Here is a 26540-nt window from a genome sequence, read left to right as displayed (position 1 = left end):
TTGTAAGCACCTTCTGGACCTCACCCATCACCTGTCAAGGTCTTTCATGATAACTATTTGTTCCTCTGACCATTAGGACTCAAATTTACAGATCAGGCAACTGAGACACAGAGAGGGTAAGAAACTTGCCTCAGAGTCGGCTTTATCAGCTCAAAGATGGAATAAGAGAGACTGCAGCAAGACCAATCCATGGGAACTTTCATGGGCTACACTTGGAAAAGTGATACATCACTCTGCCCACCTTCCATTGGCCAGAACTCAGTCACATGGTCCCATTAAACATAAAGGATGCTGGGAAATGTAGTCTATCTGTGAACCCAAGGAGATAAAGGAATGGGTTTTGGTGAACTCAGTTGTCTCTACCACAGGTGCTAAGCAAAGCTCTGGGGAGCTCTCATGAGTCTGGGAAGCCAGATTCAAAACCACACTCTATCATCTTTCAATCATCCATCTTGTCCACCCCCAGAGTTACAATGAAAGCTTTCAAATCTATCACTGGACAGTGAGTAGTGGCAGAGCGGGTGGAGGTAAAAGTTATCAACTGGGAATCTCTGGAGTCGTCTGGGATGCTGCTCAAATGTAAAACTGAGGTACTACTTACTGACAACTTGCTATGCGCCGGGTGCTGTACCCCATGCTATACTTGTCTTACCTCATTTAATCCTCACCCTGATGGTATTATGTAGTGACAGTGACCGTCCCCATCTCACAGATGAGAAGCTGCAATGCTGAGAGGTCACACAGCAAGTCACAAGAGAACTGGAAATCACACCCAGGTTAACCCGATCTCAGAGCTCAAGTGCTTGCCCCACTGGCTTTTATATGTTTGTGATTCTTTCTTCCCATCAGTAAGATTTTGTGTTGAGAAATAGGGTTTCTACCTTCTAGTCATATTAGTTAAACCACAGCATTAGCTCACTTGGAAAGGGAAACATTTTCATAAAATATTCAGTATGTGAAATATGAAAGAAAAGAAATATATCCACAGGGAAGTCACTAATCAAAGTGATTCTCTCATCCAGTTGCCTTACATGACTGGTTTTCTAGTCAGAACAAGAAAGAAACAAAGGGTAGATGGCCAAAAATCCCATGCTTATCAGACAGAGCTGCCTGGCATGCTCTCAGCTTCAAACAAACACGCCTCTAATTCCAGAAGAAGAGAGATGCGTGTGGTTCAATTCCTCACTCGGAACAATTCCTGGAGTCCTACGTGGGGACCCACGGGTGTTTCTCATCCACATCTGGGATTACATTTCTTGAGGCTGTCAGTCTGCTTACCTACATGGTGAGATGGGAACACTAAGAGATGGGTCGTTATCAAGTAGCCTAGTTTTCTTCTTGGAGAATTTGCAGAAGAGAATCATCAGGGACCGAGTTGTATTTTTATTATTGTTTACTGGCTTGCTTTCCCTTTTGGGGTGTGGGGAGATTTTTTCCAACTGTGATATGGACCTAATGTTGTAAACATCTGGAATCAGAATGTGTTTTTAGATCAATGTCGTGTTGCTTCTGTTCCCCATCCTCTCCTCGTCTCTCCAAAACAGCACTATTAAAGTGAGGCTGTGATTTATAACCCATGATATCTGAGAATAGGGGGAACAGAGCACATGGTACTGAATGGCTCAGGACTGGAGTATCCACCTCTCTCGCCCACCCTAGGGGCCTAATCCTGTGACAGTAAACTGGCCACATGTGGAGGCTTTGAGCAGAAGATCCTAAGGGCACGGGCTGACTCACTGAAATTAAAAATACAAACCAAACTAAAGGGGGAACGCCAACAACCATTTTCATTTAAAAAAATAAGACTACATTTGAAATATTCATCTGAATGTGTAGTAATAAACTTTTATACATTTTAATCTGTTTTCTATTTGACAATACTTCATTTGCAGACTCTTCATGGTTTTTAAAAATAGACCCAGAGTCCAAATCCCCACAGCATGAGATTTTTCACATTCTCTAATTTGCAGTAATATATTTGTGTCAAATTTGGTCTATGAGTCACCCTAGGGGATAACACTGGGCTTGGTGCTGCTGAGAAAGCACCTATAGTTTGAGCCCGGGCACCACACGGGGCTGTGGATCAGGCATGGGACTAGGGTGGCCTCACCCTAATCCTGCCTCTGCTGTGGACATTTTCCCCTGAGGCATGAGCTCTCCGAACGTTGCTCAGCACTTGTGTTAGAGACAGCTCTGAGTTCACCCAAACCCATTCATTTTCCCCTTTGGGTTCACAATTAGACCACATTTCCCAGCCTCCCTTGCAGTTCAGTAGGTCCATGTGACCAAGTTCTGGCCAATGGGAGGTGGCAGAAGTGAGGTATGACTTCTCCAAGCATGGCCCTTAACAAGTTCCCTGGACAGCCACCTGTACTCTCTCTTGTTCCATCTTCGAGCTGAACGAAGCTGACTCCAAGGCAACTTTCTTAACCTCTCTGTTCCTCAACTGCCTATCTCTAAAATGGGGGCAAACATAGGATCCACCATTGGACTTGTTTTCAGGAACATTTAATGAAGTAAAAACAAGACAGCAGAACTTAGCGGTTGACCTCATGGACTGTGAAATCAAAGTTCAAGGCTTTGCTTCATAGTTATGATTCTTGGGGCAAGTTTTTAAAACTCTCTTCATCTATTTCCCATTCTTGAAAATGGGAATAACTAATACTCACTGGTAGTAATGTGGTGGACATAATTAAAAATAAAGATATAAAATGATTAGAACATAATAAGCCTGGCATCTAGTGAGTACTATGTAAGTCCTAGCTGCTACTATTACTACTGCTATGATAATAATTACTGTGCTTAGAAGGGTGTCTGGCGCATAGTACTATTCACAAATGTTAACTATCATCATTACATTCTGTAAAATATGTGCAACAATAGAATCTACCAGAATTAAGTGAAATAATGGGTATAAAGCCTTACCGTGGTACCTAGTATTGAAAAACCATAAGCCTTTAATAACCTCCTATTCAATGCCACATGTGCTCGGGTGGAAAAGAAGGCTCTGAGGGTCAGGACCAGCCACTGGGCATGGATGATGTGACAAAGGCTGTAGAGACAAGTGGGTAAACGCACCAACACCAAACTTCACCTTTTCCGTAATATGATCTTGGCACCACCCAGTTCTGGACTTTGACCAACCAGAATCAGGAGGCAATCCAGAAGCAAGGACGGACAGGGTTCTTAACGCAGGACCTTAGACCCATAAAGTGCCCCTAGGTAGGACTCAGTGGGTCCATGGACTTGGATAGGAAAAAAGAACAACTTTATTTCCAGTAGCCTCTAACTGTAATCTAGCATTCCCTTTAATTATAAATGTAAGCAGCAAATCACTGTGGAATTACCACTACCTGTGACTTTGTCACCAACAGAGACCACAGAATTTTTTAGTCACATTACAATTGTCACAGATATCTCAAAATATCATGACGCTTGTCACTATTTCCAAATTACAGTAATTACTAGACTGGCTTATTATTTAATGTATTAATAAAGCAAGCGACAGTTTTACTGGATTACATTTATTATTTTAGTAAATGCATTTCAATATACATGGTTTCCTTAGTGATCTTAAGTATTTCAAATTATGTATTTTAAGACTTTATTCTTCATAAAGGCCCATAGTTCTCCTCAGATGCCAAAGGGGCTCATGGAGCAGAAAATGTAACAGCTCCTTGGTCTAGGGTCTCAAGGACCCTCAGTCCTATACACTCAAAGAGGCTAGGTCGGGACTCCAGACACCTGCTGGTGATCACCCAGGTGTCTTCTGGCAGGTGTCCTCCTGGGCCCTCCACTACTGTATCTATAATGAGGAGCTAATCACATTTTCCCCAGATCCTCTGGAGGAGGATTGTAAGAGTCAAATGTGGTGCCGAATGTGAGGCTACTGGCCGAAAGGAATAGGTTCTGTACAAACTCGGGACACTAACCGTATCGTCCTTTGGAAGTTTAACAGATCCTTCTCCTGATCCCTCGTGGCTGTTCTGACTGTTGCTCCCAGGTCCCCGTCCTAGGTGCTGCAGAAGGAAGGTTGCCGAGAACTGTGGGAGGCGGGAACCACTGGAGGCACTGCTGTCATACTGCGAGCTGGATGCTGGCCAGACCCCTTGCTAACTCTGTGGCTTTGGACAAACAGTCTCACCCCTCTGAGCCTCTGTTTCCTCGTCTTTATGATGGAGAGAATGACAATGAAATAAGGAAAACTGTGCCGAGTGCAAAACAGAGTGCCTGGCATGTAACCACAGTGTAGGGCTTGGTGAAGCACAGTGGTTGGGATGACAGTAGAGATGATTATTGTCATCATGATCACATTGTGGCAGGTATTTAATTCTCATGGAATATCCATGCGTGCCTTACATTTCCCAGACCCCTTGCAGTGAGCGCGGTGGGACAAGTTTTAGCTGGCAGACTATGGGTAAAGTGATGGGTGTCATTTCTGTGCTGAGACAATGAAAACTACAAGAGAGATTCCCCATTCTCTTTCCTCTCCTGCCACATGGATGGCGGAGGTGTGTGTTGACACAGTGGAGCCACAGGATAGAGCAGCCTGTATCTCTTGATCACTAGGAGAGAGCTACCCTGGAGAGTCACCCTATGCTCATTGGACTGGTCCCCATGAGCAAGAAATAAGCCTCTGTTGGGAAAGCCATTGAGATTTCTGGTTAACCTGTTACTTCAGCATAGCCTAACCTCTCCTGACTAATATATTAATTAAGAAAACCATGAAGAAGCAGATGACATCTACAACATCTAATGATGACAATGGCTAGGTCTACATGAGACACACCTAGAATTCAGCACCTTCTGCTAGGACATGAGTAGACAATCCATTTGCAAGGTCTGGGCAGAATCTAGTCCAAAAACTGAATGTAGTCCAAGGAGAGATGCTCAGAGGTCACTCACTCTAGTGTCTATGTACCATCTGAAAACCCTGCTGACCCAGCATATCATTCAGTCATTGCAATTCAGGAAGCCTCTCGAGATACCATGTTTGTAGACAGTGCCCACATTAGCTGAAACCACTAAGCTGCTATTTCTATACACCATTCTCTCTCCTTCTCTCCAAAGGTGCAAGGAGCTCTGAGCATTGCAAAGAGCTCTCAATATCCACGCGGCTGCCAGTGTGTGAGGAGGAGTGGGTGTAGGACTAGAATTCCCGTCTGTGGCACTGCTGAGGACAGTACAGGGGCAAAGTGTAAAGCGTAATTAACACATTTCAAATCAACCTGTAAAACGCGTCAGCTGTTTGAGTATTAATTAATATTTTTGCAAACTAATTACATTAGAATGACAAGGCCAGGAAGACACTAAAAGAGTTTACTAATTTTGTTCCACTCCTCTTGTTTCAATGGCTACATGGATTACCACTTTATTCAATTTTTATTTTTTAAATTTACCAGAAATGATCTAAACATCACACTATTTCACAGCTATCATCATTTATTCATAGCTCAATAGAGGAAGCCAGAATAGCAATAACTCTTTTTTTTCTCCTCCTAATTGTCATTCTGGTGAGATAAGTGGAATGTCAGTCTCTAGTCAAGCTACATTAGTGCCGAGAATCAGGCACAGTCACAAAGTTTCTCCAAAGTGTGCTAGCATCATTTGTCATGAGAGGTTTGTGCTGAGCAATCAGACTTTAACCCAAGGGGGTTTTCAAGCCTGCTTCCCCCATCTTAGCTGGGCTGGTGGTTCAGAAGGCAAATTGCCTAGAATCAAACACTAACTCTGCCTGTTAGCCGTACAGCTGTGAATGGATCCCATCAACTCTTCCGAGCCTTGGTTTTCTCACTCATTAAATGAAGGTTATGTGGCTACTCATCCGCCCAAGTCTGTTGGAAAGAATAAATGAGGTAATCTATGTAAAATGCTCGGCACTGTGCCTGGTAGACAGTGGACATTCAATAAATGTTGGCTACTATCACTGCCACCACCACCGCCATCATGAAGAGTCTCCTTTGCTGCTGTCCCTACCGTCAGGTGCCGATCCACATGTCCGACAGATTTCCCAATTCTCCTCTCCTCTTCCATCCCTCACCCATAAACACAGTCAACCCAAAGCAGTCTTTGCTGTTTGCCAAACTTGGTCCAGATTATTAAAATATGCCATGCAGCGTGGTACCCAGGTATACGGCACCCGATGCCTCTTACTGACCTTAGAGTTAGGGCACGGGGATGTGGGAGAGGAAGATGCATCATCTGAAATTCTCCCGAGTCTTCCTGGAGACTTGTCACTCTCTCTAGGTGTTCACTCTCTCCCTTGAACCCATCTCTGTTTTAGAACTTGGCTAAAAGCATCTGTTCACCCATCTGTGTATTTTACTAGATCACAGGCTCCATGAGAGCAGGAGATGGGTCTTACTCATTTTACGTGACCAGGGTCTAAGAAAGTAGCGGTTGAATAGTAGATGCTCTTTCAGCTTGTTGCATCAGTGTGTGCTGCTCCAAAGAGGTCCATCTGCTAATACATATGTAGTCCCTGCACTTGCAGCACCGCTGAGCCCAGCTTGGATTCCAGCCACAATCCCTCTTCCTTCCTCTTCACTAGACCCAGTAGTTCCATGATTCTCCTGGGGGGGCCCACAGTTCCCTGTTTGGAGCTTCTCCTTTTCATCTGATCCTTTATAAACCTTTGCCTTTGGCTTTGGTTTCCACAATCAACCAGTCGCACTCCCACCACGTAGGCCGATTCTGAGCATCCCAACACTCCCCCCTCAACTGTCACATCTTTAACCCTTCTCCCATCTCCTCCACGGAAGCCCTACCACCGTGGATCAGTCCATTTCTCCTTTGCCATTGACAAAAACATGCTAAACCCTTGGAATTATGCAACATTACAGGCACTGACAGGCTGGAGCCTCCTCTGTTCAGTCTAATTTGGTGCATCGAGTCTGAGAGCTAGAGTGAAATGTGAGCCCGGAGCACATCTTTTGATCTTAAATAGTCAGAAGGTTGGAATATATAATGCTATGGAAATAAATGGTGTCAAAACTGTAGGAAATAATTTATGGTGTGGGAATGGGTTCTGTGATCACAGAGCACTCACAAAATCTTAAAACAGAGAGTCGACAAGGTTGGTTGAGCTGTGACAGGGGAAGGCTGGCAGAAGAGAGGATGGAGAAGAGGAGAGACTAGGTTTTTCTTGTGATGGTTGGAAGGTCCAGCCTTTGCCTCTGAGGTGAGAGGGGACTTCTGGTTTCAGCTCATCACCTTAGCTGACTTTGGGGTCTGAGAGTCACGGATGAGATTCCTGATCCCCTTCCTATAACCTCCCTGACTCATTTAATTAGCCACCTTGATCCTCAATTTGCTCATCTGTAAAATAGGGAAAAAAATAGTACTCACTTCATAGGGCTCTTGCAAGGGTGAAATTAAATGAGATAAGGTATATGAAATGACTTGTAGAGTGCCTGGCATATAGTCAGATGTTAATTAAAAGCTAGTGGACTTTTTTTTCCTTTGGCTATTCTTTTTCATTAACCCCATTGCAATGTACAAGTGGTGAGATTCTTCTAACATCCTCAAAACCTCGCAGTAACAGAAACCAATTTTTTTTTTCTGATATAGGCAGTAGAAAGAGAATTTTTTTTGACTGCCCACCTTCTCCAGGGACCCTTAATTAATTTCCATGGAGTAAGGTGCTTCTGGAAGACTCAAGAACAGATGCATCCATTTGGTTTAGAGGATATGAATTGGTCCTAGTTGGCACCTCTGCTCTTTCCTATTATTGTAGCACAGAATGAGCTTCCAACAACACTAATAAAAATAACTACAATGACTAGCATATGTGAAGGGCTATTTATGTACCAGGTAATATGTTAATTACTTCCCATACCTTCTATCATGCCTTTTCACCTTCACTAAAAAGCTATAAGTTTCATTCTTTAATTATCTTCATTCTATGGAGGAGACAGACCAGACACGCAAAGGTAAGAAATTTGCCTGAGTTTCACCTCTAGCAGGGACTGGAGATGGGAAATGCTGGAGCTGGGGTTTGAACCTAGGCATCAGACTCCACAACCTGTACCAACGACAGTTGTGTTCATGGTGGAACATGCCCCAGCGCTGCAGTCAGACCCTGGTTCAAACATTGGTCCTGCTATTTAATTCTTAAGTAAGTTTGGTTAACCTACATCACCTCTTAGAGTCTCGGTCACCTCCTCTGTGAAATAGGGATGGTGACACTCATTTTATAGATTGTTGTGAAGCTAACATAGTGCTTGGCACGCAGTACACGCGTGGTGAATGACGCCATGTGTTCACGGCTGCTGCTGTCAGGCTCAGCGCCCTCCCCTGGTGCTGCTGGACAGATCTCACTGGTCAGTCAGCCTCTCACCAGTGCCTCCCATCAGCATTCCCTCTTCCTGCTTATTTTTCCTCTTTAACACCCAATTCTACCTCTGCCCCCCTTATTCTCAGCACATGCAGTTCCCTCTGCTATTCACAGGGTATATGAAGGCTGCCAGGCATAACCTCTTTCAGTCTCTCCCTTCTTCAAATTCATCCACACTTACTCTCCATCCTTTCTTTCTCAATGTCACATGAAAAATGTCCTTTCTCAATCCAATTAACGCCATAGCTCTCTGGCACGGTGTTGAGCCCTGGTGACACAACGGTGAGCAAGGAAAGTGTACCCTCAGGGATACTGCTCACCTTTCAGCAGGTAAACCTCATCTGTGCTCTGATTCACATCCTCGTATCTTCTGAGGCCCATTCTGCAAGCCCGTGACATACCCAAGCCCCTGCTACCTTCAAAATTCCTTCAAGCCAGGGAGCATCATTGCCTTGGCTCAAGCACTTGCCCCTTGAAAGGCTGGTCTGTATTGTACTTATGTGTCTTCTCTTTCCATCTACTCCCTAAGCCATCCACATCTAACTTCTGCTCCCGCCACCTATGTTGGGAAGGCTCTCGTTGAGGACGTTAATGATTGTATACCTGCCAAACCCAGTGCCATCAACCCGGTGCTCACTCTCCGCGACCCCAGTGAATCATTCAGTGCCCTGCTCCTTTCTTGTAACACTCTTCCCCTTCTGTTTCCAGGAGGATCTTGGTCTTGGTTTCTCCGCGTTCGCTCCAATCACTTCCACTCTCTTTCACAGCTCCCACACCCCTTTCACGCTTATTCCCTGAACGTGCAAGCTCTTTCCCATCTGTGCCTTTTCTCGTGTTCTCTACTTTTCTTGACTTCAAGGCTCCATTCTGCATTTTACTGGAGGTAATATCCACTGGGAAGCCTCCATACATATCCCATTCCCATCTAGGCTTACTTATGTCTGAACCCAGACCCCAAACTTAAGGAATATGGAGCAGGGTTGATAGAGGGCTTTGCTCTCATGAGAATGCTGGCCATCACGAAACAAATGACCTTATATCATTTATGATATATCCCCCCACAGCGTATTGGATCGTATATTCTTTGAGGGTAAGATTATATGTCCAAGTCATATATGTATCCCAGTGCCTAGTGCTTTGCCTAGTATAGAATAGCTATCACTTAAATGCCCATCAAATTTTAAAAAGGCCAACCACATCTCCAACTGAGAACTCTGGGACCTTGAATTAAGACCTGATTACTTTTTGCAGGTTCTTTAAACATTCTTTTGAGCTGGCTTCAAGGACAGGGAAGACTATCAAAGTGTGATTGGACAAATTAGACAAGGGCAAGCATGCTCTTTGGAAAGTATTGCTGATCTTCAGATGGATCTTGCCCTTGATGGAGAAAAGAGGGCCATGGACTCCAATATGAATTAAGCCATGTAAGTAAACGTCTGCCTGCTTAGGTTCTGGGTCAGCCATGATGCAAAATCATCACAGCAAGTTTTCAAAGCCACAGGTCTCAAAATAAACTTCTAGTTATTTATTTATTGTCTTACTTTTACACAAGAAATAAAGTATGGGGATTGTGTGAGGAAGCGAAATAACAATTGTGGATCATCTGCTCTGTGCCAGGTACTGTCTTAGGCATTGCACACAGATTATCAAATTTTAAAATTCAAATCAGTCCTTTGGGGTGGTGTTCATTATTGCCATTTTACTGATAAGAGACCTGTTTAGCATTTAAGCGACTTGCCCGCAGGCACATAACTTATAAATTGTGGACCCATGATTCATATCTCATCTCTAAGACTCCAAAGCTCATGCTTTTTCCACTGTAATGCTCTTGGTGCAATAACTCAACTGTTCCTTGTAAAATGTTCTGGCTTCTGAAGTGACTTGAAATGGCCAGGACTGGTCTTTTGTTCACAGCAAAAGAAATTCAGTCCCTTCTCAAAAGTGCTGGTTTCTCTCCAAATGGGCCAGAGTATTCTAAAAGGCTCTGTAGCTCTTGGATCTGCTTTTCTGAGACTCAGGTTTGAGACAGGAAAAATATATGATTCCTTGGCCCGGGATAAAAATCTCTGGATGGAAACAGAGATTGGTGGAAGCGAGATTCCACGTATGTCTCCCGAAGGCCACTGGGTTTAGCCACCAGCACTGTTTCCCACTGCAATCATTTGGGATAGCAAAACTGTAATATTAATCAATCTCAGTTCGATTGCTTTGCCATGAAATAGGAGCAGGCCAATTTATCAAAATTGAGGCCCTCCACTGGGTTTATATTGCCATTAAACTATCAACAGGAAATCATTTAAGGTGAGGCAAGGAACCGACTGGTAACTGAAAAGAAATGATTTTTTTTTTAAGCATCCTCTCCTGCAGCCTCCTTTGTTTGGCTGTCAGCATATCCACTGTGGGGCTGGGTCTCAGATCTCAGTGTTACCCTGCAGCTGGAGGTGGAGAGAACTCAGACGTAGGCATTTGCAATCCAATGGCTGCGCCCAGGTTACTTGGTTCTCTCTCAGCAGGGCAAGCTGCGTGACGGTAAACAGGGGGGAGATGTGTATGCATTTGTGCGATAAAACAGACTTAATGATTCTGAAGGGGAAAGAGTCCAGGAGACATACAGTAGCAACTCAGGAACAAAATGGAACCATGCAGGGCCAATTAATGTGCAAATATGTGTGTGCTGAACTTGCATTCCATTCATCATGTGGACATGGAAATTGGGCCATTTATCTGTTATATTATGTATGTGACATCTTAGTTTGGTTCTTACAGGCTGCTCGGGGACAAAGGGCCATGTGCTTTGCGGCTAGCAGAGGGAATTTAAGATAAATTCTTCAGCTGTCATAAACATTGCTGGGCAGAATTTGGTCAGAAGATAAAGCTCTTTCCTCTGCAGGGTTTTAACATTTCTCAATAGTCCATGTGCCATCTTATTAAAACTGTGTGTGGTACGGGGAGGGGTGGCATATGCCATGAAAAATTATTGGCACAAACAGCTTACTGTCATGTTTTCAAAGTCCAGATTTAGCAAACGTTATTCACATATTCACTGTCAATCTGCAGAGAGAAAGGGAACTGGCAAAGCCATTCACTCTCACTGATTCTGTGGGTTTTTAATTCTTCTTGTCTCCCTTTAACCAACGTCTCCTCGACAGGTGGGGTTTGTCCTGCTTAAATTACAACTGTTTGTCTGTACTTAGGGGAAAAAAGAAAGTCATTTGAGAAGGAAAAGGACCTCACAGAAGCACTTTCCCAGAGCCACTATTATTTACCTAACAGAACATGCCGTGAATATGGATCATGCACTAAATAACGGCGATCGCTTGCTTTGATGAATTGCCATTAGAAATTCAATTAATAAAAGGTTATCTCCCTGCAGTAGTGCAAAAAATATGATCTGGCTGCAGCAATTACAATTCAGCCTTAGAAACCATGGTCAGGAGAAAGGAAAAGTTGTGTGTTTTTTAAAAAACCTGTTCCATCTGGGAAATAGGAGTCGGGAGTAAAAATGAATGAATGAATAAATGCGTGATGAATGGGTGAGTTTAGGCTATTTTTGATCTACAGTTTTGTCTATGTGCTGAGAGTTCTACACTTCCTCATTCCCCTTTTTTTCATTATCCTGGTTTATACTTTTTATGTTGTTTTCTTTTTCATTTTTGCTGCTGCTCTTTTTTAACCAAGTAGATTCACTTTTTTCCTTGGTATACAAATTATATACTATAAAGTACACACATCTTAGATGTAGAGCTCCATAAATTTTACATGTGATGGTAACCTATGTAACCATATCTAGATGAAGGCATTGAATAGTCCCATCTCCCAACTGGCTCTTTTGTCCCCCTACCGAAAGGTAACCACGACTGTTACTTTTATCACCAGAAGTGGGTGATTTATATGTAAATGAAATCATACAGGGTGTATTTTTTTAACTCCACATTGTATCTCTGAAATTCATGAAGGCTATTTCATATATCCATTGATGATTCTTTTTGATTACTATCTTGTATTTCATTGCATGAATATACCACAATTTGTTTATTTATTATCCTGTTAATGGACACTTAGTTTGTTTCCATCTTTTGCCTATGATAAATAAAGCTTCTATGAAAATTACTGTATACACCTTTTGGTGGACATAAGCACTCATTTCTCTTGGGCACACAAGCAGGAGTGGAATTGCTAGATCATTAAACACTATTTCACCAATGTTTAAAGTACTGCAATTCTCCAAAACTCCATTTTTAAATCTGAAAATAGTGATAACAAATATCCTGCCATGTGTGATTTCTGTGAAACTGAAAAGGGGCAGCATATGTAAAGGTGTTTTACTGTTGATTGTGTGTTTTAAACTGCCAAATGTGGCACAAATGTGAGACTGTGCTGGGGAAAGGAAGATGGAAAATCACAGGAAATAGGCATCTCTCTGTGGTGCTGACCCCAGTGCACTGAGACATATTCAGGTATGATCTAGAAAGCAGAATCAGCCCTTAAGGAGTGGCAGAGCTAACATTTATCAACACTCACTATGCACCAAGCCATGATCTGGGTGGTTTACATGCTGTTATTCATATACTGAGTATATTCATATATTGAAATTCTATCCCCCAATGTGATGGTAGTAGGATGCGGGGCCTTTGGTGGTGATTAGCCCTCAGGAATGGGATTAGTGCCCTTATAAGAAGAGACACGAGAGCTTGCTTCCTCTCTCTGCTTTTCTGCCACGTGAGGATACAATGAGAAGAATGGCTATCTGCAAACCAGGAAGAGAGTCCTCACCAGACACCAGATCTGCTGGTACCTTGATCTTGGACTTCCCAACCGTCAGAGCTGTGAGTAATAAATTTCTGTTGTTTAAGTCACCCAGTCCATGCTACCTTGTAATAGCGGCCTAAGACACATGGCATGGCAGTTAATAGCCAGCCCTGCCAGACATGATTACAAATCCCAGCTCTATCACTCATTAGCTGAATGGTTCTAGGAAAGTCACTGAGTCTTTCCAAGCCTCAGTTTATTCTTCTGTGAAATGGGGATTATAATAGCTCGTACATCCCAAGATTTTTGTGAAGATTTCATAAGATGATGTATGTGAAATCTTTACATAGTGAATGGTATATATTAGGTACTGGATACATGGAAACTGGTCCCCTGTGTGGAGTAAATCAAAGAAGTAAACACGGACATTGCCCTTTTAATGCTCTCAACAACCTCGTGTGATGTGTATTGCTGTTCTCACTCTGAAGATGAAGAAAGGAGCTTTGAGTAGATACATGACTGGCTTAAGTAACTGGTCACAAGATCATTGGGAAGCAGGTGACACTAGTGCCTCCTGACCTCACCCCATCTTTCTGCTTCCTGACCCTCCTCCCCTCCCACTGATCTACCTCCCTAGGCATCTAAAATAACATTTACACCATTAACGAACCACAGTTCCTAGAAAACTTTTGCACACCAAGTTATCCTATACAAGACTGTAGACACTTGAACTGGAGCTTCCACTCTTGCAATGATCTCCCCTTACATTCTGTAGAACACTGTCAGAATCCGCCTCTGCACTCCTTACTCCATATGACCCTCCAACAACCATGCGATGGGCCAAAAGGAGCTGAATTATCCTCACTGAGTGCATGAGAAAAGTGAGTCTCAGCAGTTACAGTGATGCACGATGTCACACAGAACCCAGGGCTGCTGAGGCCCAGGTAGATGCTCTTTGCTCTACACATCTAGTAACTCAGAAGGAGGAGAACAACGGCTCCATGGCCCTGGATATATTTTGGAGTGCCCATTAAGTGATGCCACGCACAATTCCCCATGGATGGGCACCTTGCTGGTGACCTCTGACCAACATCTTTTTAAATTCTTTACCTGTTGTCAGCATCAGCCACAGTTCCCTTAATGCCCCAGAGGATGAACAGGGAGAGGAAAAAGAGGGAGGGAATGGAAACCACCAGAGAGACAGATGGAGGTCTCACTGCCAAAGCAAGGGCTGGTCTGAATGGAGCTAGAATCATAATGTGTATATACAGACTCTGGAGTCACCAAGACAGAAGCAAGAGCAGATCCAAATATGAAACCATCAGCCGTCTTTACCAGGCCACTCAGTACACACTCCATAAAGAGTACCAGGGGTGACCCGGTCAGCCCCGAACGTAGCGCCGTGGAAAGCACACAGCTGACAACACACCAGACAAACCACCAAGAGATTGTGCAGAGCACAGCTGCAACCAGAATACCCTCTTCATTTCATCACAAAAGAAAACCGTTTCAAAATGTCCTCCAAAGGGACAGCAAAACCACTTTTCCTACCTCAGCTTTGCTGGCAGCCAGGCTCGCCGAAACCTGCAAGTTAAAGAAAAAAAAAGACATTAGTATTGATTCAACAAGAAGGTAATTGGATTAATTGTCTTTTTAAAGGAATTGGCATCAATAATTTGTTATGACCCGAGGGGACAATGGGCGCGACACACACACACACACACACACACACACACACACACACAGAGGCACTCTTTCTTCTAGCAAGCACAGGAGCGAGATTTGTTTTTCCAGTCCTGTGTATAAGGTGAAGAGGATAATTAATATTTTCAACACATTATAACAATCTTGCCAGGAAAAAAAAAGGGGGAGGGCTGTGTGCAATGCCCATGCACTGTTAATGATTAAATGAACACCGAAAAAGCAAAGCCATTGAAGACACTGAGGGGTTTTTTTTCCCCTTAAAGTTCCGAGTCAGTGTTCTGAGAAGGTAAAACTTCAAACTACAGCAACTACAGCCTTCTGTTTCCAAAATGCCTCAAAATACTGTGAACTAAAGAGTGGTGCCAGGCATTCTGCCAAGCTCTTTATGTCATGCCCAGAACGACTTTCATTAACCCATTTCATAGATGAGAATATTGGGCTTGGAAGAGTAGTTAAGTAATTTTTTCAAGCTCAGAAATTTATTCAGTAGAGGAAGTTAGATTTAAACACAAGATAACGTCATATAGACTTTCAGGCTCCTACCCACACACAGCCCATTCTGTATTAAAGGATTTGATTTTGGAATAAAGGAATAAAGATTCCACCCACGATGTTCGTATATGCCTAGAAGAGATCTCCTATCTAGGGGCAGATAAGGTGTTTCTTTTCCCTGATAACTCCAGGAACTCTCTGCCCTGCAACTTTCTACTTATACCTGAGGTTGACCAGCCATCCTCAGCCATATTTTCCTACCAGTTGGCTCTGAACTGAACTGTGTCCACCCCCACTGCAAATTCATGAAGCTCTAACCTCCAATGTGATGGTATTTGGAGGTGGGCCTTTGGGAGGTAATTAGGTTTAGATAAGGTCGTGAGAGTAGGGCCCCCTGGACAGGATTAGTGCCCTTATGAGACACCAACAAGTTTGCTTCCTGTCTCTCTCTCTCCACCTGCTTGCATGAAGGAAAGGCCATATGAGGACACAGCAAGAAGACAGCCACCTGAAACCCAAGGAGAAGGCTCTCACCAGGCACCAACCCTGCTGGCTCCTTGATGGTGGACTTCCAGCCTCCAGACTGTGAGAAACAAACTCCTGTTGTTTAATCCACCCAGTCTATAGTGTTTTGTTAAGGTAACCAAGCTTACTAAGACAAGCAGATACCAGCTCACAGCTGTGAATCCAACTAAGGGCTTAAGAATGCATGGGTTCCTGAGTTAGATGAACAGCCCCTGTAGCTCACACAGGCCCAGCTCCCAGCACTCCCTCCCCCATGCTCACCCCCAAGGTATCAGACCAGCCCTCACTGAAGCCATCAGCCCCAGAAGTGGCTCAGGCAGTGCCTGCTGCCCACTGGGCAGCTTTCACGCGTCATTAGCCTCCTAAACGGGAGGCTTCAGACTGACCTCAGCCAAGAGGATGCATTAGCTGTGGCCTGTGGCTTAGCAAGGCATATCCCAGGGCCAGCCCTGGAGAAACTTCCAAGGTGTGATGAATGTCAGAGCCCAGGTCCTCCCCTCCCCTCTCTTCCCTCTGTCCTTTCAGAGCTGGGGCTGGGAGAGCAGCTGATTCCAAAGCAAGTGGCCACATCCATAAAGCACAAGTGCAGAAGATCCCTTGCTACATAACCTCGTGCGTGTGTGTGTGTGTGTATGTATGTGTGTTTGTATACACCAACATTTCCCTGCTGTAAACCAGTAGGAATTTGTGAGGGAGAAGCATGCTATTCAACAGCTACAGGTCTCCAGCAGCACATGGGCGACACCATTCTCAGCTGCCCTCTCTAATTTCCTCCACTTCAGAATCTTCGTCGTGTCTCCCAACTTGTGAATTTTGGGTCACACGGCCCCTTTCATTCCTCCCTATTAGGCAAGCCCACTTCTTGCATCTACCTTAGATAAACACACACCAACATAAAGAGGCATAGACATGGCTGATTACTGAAGCATTGTTCAGGATAACAAGACATTTCTAAAACATTTAAGTGTCCACAGATAAAAGAATGGCTAAAATACAGGGTTTGAACACTCCAATGCCTCCAGGGGCCAAGCAAGTAATAAAAGTATATAAAGTGAACTACCTGCCAGACAATAGGGAATGGTGAGGTCTGTGGGGAAATGTGAGATGCCTACTTTAAAGCCATTTGCATCCAATTTGTAAAGGCAAAATATGGTTCCAGCCAAACACAACACACGTGTAATATGGATGTGGCTGCTAGCCTGCCAGTTTACCATCCTCTAAGCCAAATCAACTATGATCCAGCCATATTATATAATATTATGCTGCTGCTAGAATAAATGGGGTGAATCCTAACGTTTTGACATGAAAAACTCAACAGTACATACTGTTGTTGTTTTTTTTTAAAGCATGACATTTATTTACTTATTTATTTATGGCAGCATTGGGTCTTCATTGCTGCGTGCGGGCTTTCTCTAGTTGCGGAGAGCAGGGGCTACTCTTCGTTGCAGTGCACAGGCTTCTTATTGTGGTGGCTTCCCTTTGTTGCGGAGCACAGGCTCTAGGTGCACGGGCTTCAGTAGTTGTGGCTCACGAGCTCAGTAGTTGTAGCGCACAGGCTTAGTTGCTCTGTGGCATGTGGGATCCTCCAGAGCAGGGTTTGAACCTGTATCCCCTGCATTGGCAGGCGGATTCTTAACCACTGTGCCGCTAAGGAAGTCCCTACATACTGTTAATGGACAAGAAAAGATGGAGAACAGCACACATATGATGATACCAATATTCTAAAAAAATAACTGAAGTATGTATATATTATATATTCCTGTAACCGGGCAGGACCCATGGGGCCTTCCCGGGACAGAACCCTCTCCCATATCCTCTGCTTTAGCCCCTCTCTGAAGTACCTAGATAAAAGTATCTGATGCCCATTCCTGAGTTGTTTTACAGATGCTAAAACCCCCACCAAATAGAAGAAGTTAACTTGTTAATGACGGTGAGCACGTAGTCTCCAGACCTACTGGAGCCTGAGGATTGATAATGTTAACCTCTATGACACCACACTGTTACTTCATCATCAACCAATCAGAGAATTGTGCAGGAGTTGATCACATACCCTGTGACTCCCCTTCATCACCTGGCCTTTAAAAATGTCTCCCTGGAACCCAACAGGGAGTTTGGGTCTTTTGAGAACTAGCTGGACTCCTTGCTTGGCGCCTGCAATAACCACTGCACTTTCCTTCACCACAACCCGGTATCAGTAGATTGGCCTGACTGCACGTGGGCAAGCGGACCCAAATTTGTATTGGTAACATTCCTCCTTCCACACTTACTCCCCCACCACACACACACAGATGTATGTCTAAAAAATGTCTGGGAGGAGGACTTCCCTGGTGGTACAGTGGTTAAGAATCCACCTGCCAATGCATGGGACATGGGTTCAATCCCTGGTCCAGGAAGATCCCACATGCCGCGGAGCAACTAAGCCCGCGTGCCACAACTACTGAGCCTGTGCTTTAGAGCCCATGAGCCACAACTACTAAGCCCACATGCCACAACTACTGAAGCCCATGTGCCTAGAGCCCGTGCCCCGCAATAAGAGAAGCCACCGCCATGAGAAGCCACGCACCACAACGAAGAGTAGACCCTGCTCACCACAACTAGAGAAAGCCCATGTGCAGCAACGAAGACCCAACGCAGCCAAAAATTTAAAAAAAAATTTTTTTTGTACCCTCTGGGAGGATACAAATCGAACCAACAAAAGTTTTACCTCTGAGGAGGAATTTGGAACGTGACTGGGACCTGATGGTTTGAGGAAAGTCATGGGGAACATTCTCTTTTTCTGAATTGTTTGAAATTTTTTCATTGAGAATGCATCCATGTATTATTTGTCTAGTTAAACATAAATTTAAAATATGATAAAACTAAAGCTTTACCGTTCCTCAAGGTTAATAAGAGACTTTATAGAAATGCTGGCTTGTCTCACTGAAGAGAGGACTAAAAACAGCTCTCTCACCCATTCATATATCTGATGACACAGAGTAGAAGGTGGGTCATATGGTGACGCAATAGGGAGTGGTGGGGCTTGTGGCCAATTGGAGATAAACCACAGTTCATTTGATTTAAAATTCTATGTATTAGATAAATCTATGAAAAGCAAATGTTGACATTTACTAGAATCCTCTATATACTGCATTCAATGTCGATTTTATAGTCATAATTATGTTAGATTCACTTCCAACACAGGTAGCTCGGGGTTATTCAGGAACACGGCACCCACAGACCTCAGGGCCTGTCTGTCATCCACTGTGGCATGTTCAGCAGATAGAGAACTGTGGAGGCCAGCTGGGGAGGGAGTGAGGGCTCTTTAAGGGCTGCGGGTGCCAGACTGAGGCGTTTGGCTTTTATGTTGTCAGCCGCAGCCACCATCAGAGGGTTCCCAGCGTGGGGGCTGATATGATTAGAGCCATGTTTGAGGTGGGCCATTCTGTGGACCAGCACAGGGCACAGAAGGGATGCAGGAAACTCCCGGCAGGACACTCCTTAGAGCTTTGTTCCAGCGATTTCCCATCCTTTTAATCATTTCCCTTCCTCTCCTTCACTTTCTCTGCCTGCGTTTGAAATTGCAAAGGCCGACATTAAGGGTTTCCTCCTTGCTTGTGCCAGGAACTTGATGTACGTGATTCTTTCAATCCTCTCCTCAACCCTAGGAGCTGGTTCTCATGCCATTTTTTCAGACGGGGAAACTGGGGTTGGGATGCTAAGTTCCTTTCCTACAGTTGGGACTGTCAGAGGCAGGGTTTGAACCCAGGTCATACTCCAAAACTGCCCTCAAAAACCATGCAGGGATTTTTCCCATGGAGATATGGATTCTTCCTGGGACTTCCCACACATTAATAGATATGAGAACGGAGTTAATGGATAGATGGGTGATCATGGCTCAGGAACACCCACCTGGTCTTCCTCTGCACCTGTGTCTGAGACGCCCATCACCATCTGGGGTTCTGATGCTCCATACTATTCAATCATCTGTGCTGAATGTGTTGGCTACCACTCTACCACTTCTGCAGTGGTAGTGGGAGACAGGTCCCTTTTGGTTGCGTGGGATAGAAACCACTCAAAAAAGCTTAAGAACACAAAAGAATTTATTAGCCCATTCAACTGATAGAGTTCACTTTAAATGGATCCAGATAAGGATCAACGAGGTTAAATTACTTCTCTGGCAAGTGGTAGAGCAAGAAACGGAACCCAGGTCTCTATGACTGGAGACTTTGCTCTGCAGTACTCCCACGCACAAATCCAGGGACTCAGTGATTGTGTGCTTTTCCCTGTCTAGACTCTAACCCATCCCAGTCTCACTGAATGACCTATATTCTCTGCCTCCTGCTCCCTCTCTCCCCTTCCTTCCTGCAGGAATCACCATGAGGTCCCCATGGCTGTGCTGAACATGCCACACTGGCCTGCCAGGTAGGAAGAGAGAATCATCACATCCCTCCTCAAACACTACCCTGTTGGGCCTTCAGATTTGTCTCCCATCAGCAAATGACACCACCGTTCACACCAAACAGTGAACCCTTTATCTGTGAAGTCAAGTGTCACCTAAACAGGCCTTCCAGGCCAGTGAGGATATTATTCATGCACCAGCAGTTTGGTGATTTCTTCTACTCACAGTCACTCAAATAAAAATGTATCCCTGTGCCCTGTCATCTACTAAGTTTGCCAGGCTGCCAGGTGTCCTTGGCTTTGATGGAACTATTTTATGGAAAGTTCTGACCTAGAACACCACCAACATGAAGGTTCTCTTTTTCCACCAATTATCCCTCAATCTAGTCTCCTTTTTCAGTTCTGTAAGGGCATCTCAGGGAAACCCAGAGCTTCCCAGTCACCCTCAGGCATGAGAAGCCCAGTCTAGCTCAGTGCAAAACTTCCATCTCATGTCCAATTTAATGTTCATCTCCTCCAGTCCCCCAACTGTGCTGGCCAGGCTTTGGCCAGAGGGATTAATTGGGGAGAATGAATGGTCTTCTCCTCCTTGCCCTCTTCTCCCTTTGGTTTTCTGGTTTTACCAGCTCTGTCATTGGGTCTGAGCAGGCGGATTAGAGAGAAAGGGCACGTTGCTCTCCACCTGAGCACGCAACAAACGAAATCATCTGCTATCAGTGCTGACTATCAGGCAATTCAATGGTCATGGGTGCCTCTGTACAGATGTCCAAATGCTGCCACCTTTGCGGGGCACAGGTAGATTAGGGGCAGCCCTGTGGGTGCAGGCCTCCTGTAATTGTCAGGGACACCAAAGCTACAGTAACAAATAGAACCAAATAAATAATGGCTTGACACATGGATAGTCATCTCTTGCTCACATAGCAGTTCTAGGTGGGAGAACTCGTTAGAGGCCAGCTCTCCTCCACACAATCATTCAGGGACCCAGGCTGAAAAAGGCCCTGCCATCTTTAATATGTGGCTTCAGGTCACCGTGACCAGAAAGCCAGAAGAGGGAGAATACATGGAGGAACACGAGTGGGTGGTCTTTATGGACCAGACCCAGGAGTGTCATGCATCGTTTCAGTTCACATCCTGTTGGCCAGAGCTCAGTCACAAGGCCACACACAATGGCAAGGGGTTTGGACATGTAGTCAAGCTGTATATCAGAGAGGAGAAGATAGTTTTGGAGAGCAGAGCTAGCAGGCCTGGCCACACCTCCTGACTGCAGCACTGCCTTGCCGGAGATCCCTCTACACGGTTCCCTAATAGAAAACTCACCTCCACCTGACCTCCCCCAACTTCTCCTAGTGATGGAATTCTGGCAGCTAACAGTCTCCTGTCGCTGAGGTCCCCTCACCTTGCAGCTGGTCCTCTGGGGGACACCAGCCACATGGCTCAAACCCAGATCTTCTGTGGTATCCTCTGGACCCACAGGAAACTGACAAGTCCTTTTGCAAGAGCAGAGATTGAAGCTGTCCCTTCCTCCATGGCCTCTCTCTCCTGTTTTCTTCTCCTCCTGCTCGAATAAGCAGAAAAGGGTGCTAAGAAGCTACACCAGCAGACCGAGTCCTCTTCTTGCTGGCATCCCAGTGTCTACAAGAGATCCCTTTGGAGCTCAGCTTGACTTCAGGTTGGCACTGGTAACTCCTCTCTCCCCAGAATCCTCTTTGATCTTCTGCTTATTTATCTAGTCAGTACTGATAACAGCAGAGGTGGCTTGTCCCCCCTCCAGGAGATCTGAGGAGGTGGCTGAACCCATTGTGTCTGACCCTCTTTCAAGTGTAAGAGACGCTCAGCATTCCTCTGCCTTCACTTGGGGTCCTAACGATCTGTTCTGGGATAACGGGAAACGTCTTAGTCACCTTGGCCAAAGCACCCTGCAAAGGGTTGTGAATGTGTCACCAAATTGGGTCAAGTCTTTCCTTGAACAGATTGAATCTCTGGGTTGTTTTCACTGGTGTAAACAGAGCACCTTAAAGTGCTATCATCAAAGGGTGGTGACGCAGCACGGAGTGTGTGGAATAAGACAAATGGGGCTCCTGCCACCCCGCGGGCGGGCTTTGAGAGGGTCACTTCCCTGACCTGAAAGAGCTGATTTCTCTCTCTACTGCGCATAGGGAAACCCTTCCCCACGGTGGTGCGGATTCTGTGCTGTGTCACGAATAGTAAGCACCAGCGTCTCCAGCATCTCCCTGCCATGTTTCACCCCCGGACGACGCCAGGGATTCTAAGCAAGTTGTGCAGCTGAGTCTTGCAAACCTGCCCCTCCCTCTCTCTAGGTGGGTCATGCTGGGCATGTGCGGTGACTGAAATCAGCCACGCGTTCTCTGGTGCTTCTCCCATCAAGAGGTGGGGTCTATGTTCCCAACCCTTGAATCTGGGCAGGCTCTGAAACTGCCCTGACCAGGGGATGACGGCAGAAGGGAGGTTGTGCCAGTTCTGGTCCAGCCTTAAAAGACTGGCCACTTCCACTGCTGCCTGGGGGGCCTCTCTGGGTGCCCTCAGCTGCGCATCAGAGGTCTGACTACCCTGAGACCGCCATGCTGGGGCAGCCACTTTGAGGCATTTTGACCGACGGTACCAGCTGAGCCCAAACCTCCAGCCTCCCTGGCCAATGTGCCAGCCACCTCAGACCCTCCAGGCAGTACATCTGCCAACAGAACACCACCAAGAGACCTCACTCAAACCATGCCCAGCACGCCCTGCCCAGATTCCTGACCCACAAAATCTTGAGCTATAATGAATGGTTGCTGTTTTGAGCCATTAAGTTTCAGGGTACTTTGCTAACAGCAGTAGATGATCACAACAAAAGGTACGTATCCTCTCTAAGCCTGTAATTTCATACTTACAAAAGAGAAAGTATGTTTTTACAAGATTGTTCTAAGAATTAAGCAAAAAATCTATGTTTAAAGTGCTTGACACGGTCCCTGGCACACAGCAAGCTGTTTTATCTCACAAGCATGTGTGCTGTTCTTTGTGCATTTCCACATGCAATAGTCTTTTTTTATATATATATACATTTATTTATTTTATTTATTTACTTTTGGCTGCTTTGGTTCTTTGTTGCTGTGCGCGGCTTTCCCTAGTTGCAGCGAGGGGGGGTTACTCTTCGTTGCGGTGTGCGGGCTTCTCACTGCGGTGGCTTCTCTTGTGGAGCAAGGGCTCTAGGCGTGCAGGCTTCAGTAGTTGTGGCACACGGGCTCAGTAGTTGTGGCTCGCGGGCTCCAGAGCGCAGGCTCAGTAGTTGTGGCGCACGGGCTTAGTTGCTCCGCAGCATGTGGGATCTTCCTGGACCAGGGATCGAACTCGTGTCCTCTGCATTGGCAGGTAGATTCTTAACCACTGCACCACCAGGGAAGCCCCCACGTGCAATAGTCTTGATTTACTGTCAAGTGATGATTCTCAGAGCACTCAATTTGATTTCCAGATGGTAAAATGTATATGGATTGCTCTGGACTCAGAAATACCTGGGCTTTATAAATCCTTGTGTTGCCATCTACAAGCTGTGCGCATGACCGAGAGAGCTACCTCACCTCTCTGAGCCTCAGTTTCCCCATTTGGAAAACAGATACAAAAATCTATCTTGCTGCCTTTTTGGCATAGATTCAATGGGAATGCCTGGCCTAGAGCTGGAGATTGAGAATGAATAACCATAGTTCCGGTTAGTTTGGTGTCGTAACTGTTATAGTAGCAGCAGTCGTAACACTGATATTTTGAGCTCCACTGCATTTAATGGAGCAGCCTGTGAACAGACCCCCTAAAGGGGTATTTCTGAAAGCAGGCAGCTTCCCCTCTCCTCACCATCTCTCTCCTCTACTCTAGCCCAGGACTTGGTTCCAGCCGCGGAGCTGCCAGAACTCAGCCCAGATTTTTAAATGTTGAGTGTAAAAAAGGAAAGAGCCCATTCACAGATGATATTCAACATCCCCTCCCTCCCCAAGCCAAATTCCGTAGGCTCCAGAATGTCCAATGAATAAACGGCTCTTAAAATTCTTCTAGAAAATGCACGTTTTCTCTTAATAATGCTGTCAGAAATGAAATATTTACATGCACTTGCTTCAAAATGCTGGCAGCTTGTAACCTAAGAACAGTTTTACTTGTGGTGCTGAACAACTACCTTAGGTCCATCTTGTAGATAATTTTGAGAGGACCAAGAGGATGCAGGGTAGAAAGAGCTGCAGCAGGGAGACTGAGCGGGGAGGGAGGGGCTAACGAATCCCTGCCCTTGGTTTGCCCTTGAAGTTGGTGTATAAGGAAGGTTAAAGTAGTTCCAGCACTGGGCTGATGGGTGTCTGAGCTGTGATGGGCCCATCAGTCACCCTGACGCGTGCTGGCAAACACTGAGAGATTGTAAACATTATCTGAAGCTTAATTAGGAGGCCGACGGGAGGCTGGGTGGGCGTGAGGAGGGAGCGCTGAGGCTCCCTGTGCCCTGTCCCCACCCCACCCTGCATCCTGGAATCTTTGGGAAAAGTTGCCGCCATTCACGTCTCCTTCCAAAGAGCTCCTCATTGCTTTTTTGAGGCCAGGCTGCAAGTTTTAAAAAGGCTCCTAAAATGGTTCTGTTTTCAAATTTAGCTCAGCAATCTGGAAATGCAGTTAAAGATCTTTAAAAACCCTCCTTCTCTTTGAACCAGTAACTCTCCTCCTGGGAATCATTCCTAAGGACGAATGGGAAATACATCAAAAGTTTGTGGCACAAAATAATGCTTTGTAACGTTTTTGTAACGGAAAAAACAATTGGAAACAACCTAGCTGTTCAACAATTGGGGATTGAGTCAGGGAGCTGAATCATCCCCTTTTCAGGGACCACTATATGACTACAAAAGTGATGGTCCAGCAAAGTTTGAAATAACATGGGAAAATGCTCATATATGAAGAAAAAAAACCCAGAACATGAATGACATAAATATTGTACTACATGATCTCAGTTACGTTAAAACATGAATAGAAGAAACACGGGAAGGAAATGACAAAAAAAATATATTAACAGTGTTTTTCTTTGGGAGGTAAAACTGGATATTTCATTTTCTTCTTTCTCTTTTCTGTATTTTCCAAGTTTTCACTACTAAACAAGTGTACAGAAAGTTATTCTTTAGATACCATCTAGTTCCTGCCAGTCTTTTCAAATATTCTACCCGTTTTCCTAACTATATCTTCCCCAGAGATTGGTGATTCTAGAGCAAAGCTGGGCTGTGTGACTCCAAATGGCACAAAACAGAGAGACAAGAAACCTAACATGATGAGTTTTGTGTACTTCATGAGTAAGGCACTGTGCTGGGACTTTGGTTACATTCCCTCATTCAATCCTCAAAGCCTGCCGGGTAGGCGCTATTATCACCATCTTATCAATGTTGTGGGAACTAAGAGTCAGAATAAGTTAGGAAAATTTCCAGGCAATAGAGCAGTTGAGTCAGCGTGGGAATGTAAGCTCAGGTTGGGCTGACTCCAAATCCCCTTCCCTTCCCTCCTTCATTTCAGTCCCAGATGGAGAGCAGCCCCGGTGGTGCCCTAGCGGTCACAGCCCTTCCTTCCAAAGCCCTTGTGGTAAGATGTAAATTGCTATGGAAACATCCCTGGATGCCCCAGCAATCCCCACCATCTCATTTCTTCCAGTGCCTGGAATTCCATAACTGGAGATGCTTTCCTTTAGGTTAGAAAGCTGCCATAACCCTCGTGTCTATGTGTCCTCTTTGAAAATGTGTATCCTGCTGGGAGAGGTAACAGGGCGGGTGGAGGTTGGGGAACGCACCCTGACCTGGGGTGTCCTCATGCTGGGGAGAGGGATGCAGAGCACAATTTATAATGGGGGGTGGGGGGGACATTTATCATTGGGGGTTGCCCAGCAGCTCATCCCTTTTCTTAAAAACATCTCAATCTCTATTCCAAGAAATTGCCTCTCCCCCATCCTGCATAGTCTCAGTGAGGGAATGAAGTGGCCCCTTTTCCCACTTCAGACATTGAAAGGGCAGAGCCAGTGATTCTTAACGTTGGCTGCACTTTAGGGTCACAGGGAGTTTGACAAAAGGCAACTGTCCAGGATGCAGCCCCGGGCATTCTAGGTTCATTGATATGGGGAGGGGACTGGACATCGATACTCACTGAAGCTGTCCAGGTGGCAGTGATGAGCAGATAGGGTTGAGGACCGCTGGACCAGATGCCTCTTCTCAATATCCCCAGGTCAGCAGGGGGTACACATAACAAAGCACTGGCCCCTCTGTCCTGAGATCTCAAGCCCTTGAGTCAGTGACATGAGGGCAGGAACAAATGGCTGGGGTGCTTTTATCCCATGGATGGTGGGGTTCTGCCAGGACCAGGT

Source organism: Eubalaena glacialis, chromosome 13 (genome assembly GCF_028564815.1).
Source record: "Eubalaena glacialis isolate mEubGla1 chromosome 13, mEubGla1.1.hap2.+ XY, whole genome shotgun sequence".
NCBI classification, from domain to species: domain Eukaryota; kingdom Metazoa; phylum Chordata; class Mammalia; order Artiodactyla; family Balaenidae; genus Eubalaena; species Eubalaena glacialis.
This window is presented reverse-complemented; position numbering follows the sequence as displayed.